Source organism: Castor canadensis, chromosome 5 (assembly GCF_047511655.1).
Source record: "Castor canadensis chromosome 5, mCasCan1.hap1v2, whole genome shotgun sequence".
In the NCBI taxonomy this organism is placed as follows: Eukaryota; Metazoa; Chordata; class Mammalia; order Rodentia; family Castoridae; genus Castor; species Castor canadensis.
This window is the reverse complement of record NC_133390.1, coordinates 140,922,238-140,924,630: the sequence shown is the minus strand read 5'-3', so window position 1 is coordinate 140,924,630 and position 2,393 is coordinate 140,922,238. Positions and strand designations below refer to the sequence as shown.

General features: G+C 38.5%; 1 pseudogene; it reads right to left on the bottom strand.

Annotated features, from left to right (window-relative positions):
- Nucleotides 1-694: 694 nt before the first annotated feature.
- On the bottom strand, nt 695-1,784 carry LOC109683565 (serine/threonine-protein phosphatase 2A 55 kDa regulatory subunit B delta isoform pseudogene; annotated as a pseudogene).
- Between the last annotated feature and the right edge of the window lie 609 nt (nt 1,785-2,393).

Sequence of the window (2,393 nt, the reverse complement as noted above, 5' to 3'; positions counted from 1 at the left end):
TCAAATTGTTCATCCCCTCTATTTTTCTCCTTTCTACCTTAGTCACCTTCTTATGGTGATTTCAACAGCTTTAAATATTCTATATTTATTCTTGTACAGAAAGTACAAAATGATTACCTCAGGAGATAGGGAAGAGGAAACACTGATGGCATTGGGTATGAAATGGCTTCTGAAATACTGATAATGTTCTAAGTATTGACCTGGATGTTAGATGTGCACACAAGATCACTTTGTAATCATTATTTGAGCCAAACTTTAACCATTAGTACACTTTTCAATAGGTACATTACACCTCAGTAAAATATTTATTGTATATTATATATTTTAAATTAACTTTTAAATGACAATTTCTCTGCTAGACATAGTTGTGATGGAGAATCAATGAACTAGAAGACCTAGTCTCTAAGAACTTATTTTCTTTCTTAAAAACACATTTATTTTGGGTAATGGCCCTTACTGAGCAATGCTCACTGATTCTTCAAGTAGGTTTTTTTCCTGAACAACAGCACCCACCTCTCCTGAGCTGAAGGCACAGCTAGGCCAGAACTCCAGCTGAGGCCCTCTCTTTCCTGTATCTATGAAGAGAAATGAGAAGTATATCACTGTTCTTAATAAAGAGGACAACAATGCCTTTTCTTTGACAGAAAGATGACTTGTTTATGCCAGACAAGATTTGGTCCTCTAGGTAGCTTCTTTAGTTGATTTTGTCCTGGAATTCATACAAGTTATTTGTAGCAGCTATAGCAATAATGTCCTGCATGGGGTACAAGGCTATGTGAAGGATATTATTGAGGTCCAGAGCGTCCACACTAATCTTGTCTTTCTTTTACCTCCTACACATACTTGCCAGGACTTTAGGCTAGCTGTTCTTTCTTGAAGCTTCCATTGTTTCTATCAAACATTCTAAAGTTGATAAAGACTCTCATAATAGCACTGTCAGAACCATTTCAGCAGTACCCTGTCAAAAAGGCAGTCATTCTCACACCGGGAACTGGGTTTTCTTCATAGGTACTCATGATCCTAGTGGATCTCAAGGGGCCTGATATCCACATTGAGGTCCCACACCTTCACTGACAGGTAGCCTCTGATCATCATGTACTGCTCACAATGGCGGAATTTCATTTTGCGTATGGATGAAATTATTTCTAAGAAAGACCTACAGCTGTGGTCTTCAGGCTCTTCAAAAACTTGAGTGCCTATTGCACCGGCAAAGGAAATCATGTCACACACCCGAATGGTCCATTTGCTGAGATGAACACCTTGCCCTGGTGCAGGCGGAACTCCATGGCAGCAATGACCTCCAACTACTTCCTCCCTGTTGGCAGGCTTGATGTCCACGGTGTCAGAGCATCTATGTGTAACTTCTAAAGGCCATAATAGGTTAATTTTCGGATCATTCGCAGGAAGATATGTCTTGCGATCACTGTTTACTGAAATGGCATTGATATGATACATGTGGGCATTTATAAAAATTTGCTGTGGACTTGCTTCTACCATATCATTGGGCTTCAGTATCAGAATCCCATAGTGCTGTTATTCTAAATGCGCCTCAAAGTCATCTATCTTCGTCTTTCAAGTTATAACCTCTGCGCTTTTGTCCCATTCACTTATTTTCCATAACTTGATTCTTTTATCATTTTGAGAGAGTAGAAAATAAACAGCATCCTGTTGTGGTAACCACCTAATTTTACTAATTTTTTTCCTCAATTTCTCGACTTTTCAAATAAACTTTCATTTATGAGTTTCAAAGGTACTGTAAACATAGTCACCTAGAATGAGGGTAGCTCATTTCCACTGAAAAATGAGTCTGCTGCCCTTGTCTCCTGTTATAAGAAGATCATCAGAGTGGTTAAACCCAATGATTGGGATGATGTTGACCTCGACAGTCCTAATCCACCTGCTAGAAGCACCACTGGAAGTCGTGGCTGCCTCTGGCTCCTGCCATGGCCACAATGCCACACCATGGCTCACCAGAGCCCTGCCAATGTTGTCTCTAGAGGCACTTTTATCCCTATCCAAAAAAAACAGAATATTTTTTAAGTTTTGTTTTATCTTTAATTTACCATACATTACTAATGAAGGGATTTCACTGTGATAATTCCATACATGTGTACAGTGTACTTTGGACAAGTTTACCCCTCCATTGTACTTCTAGAATTTATTTTCCAATGACAGGAAGACAGGATTTCTGCAAAATAGCAGAAGAAATAAAATTATTCTCTTCAAAGGAAGAAAAGATTTTCAATTTTTTTTGAAGATTATTATTTGTACAAAGATAACTATCTTATCTACCAAAAGAAGGCATCTTGGAAGCATGAATGGGGGTCATTTTTCTCTAATACAGAAGACTTGAAAGGTGGATGAGTCCTTCAGTACCTTTAGTCAGAAAGGGT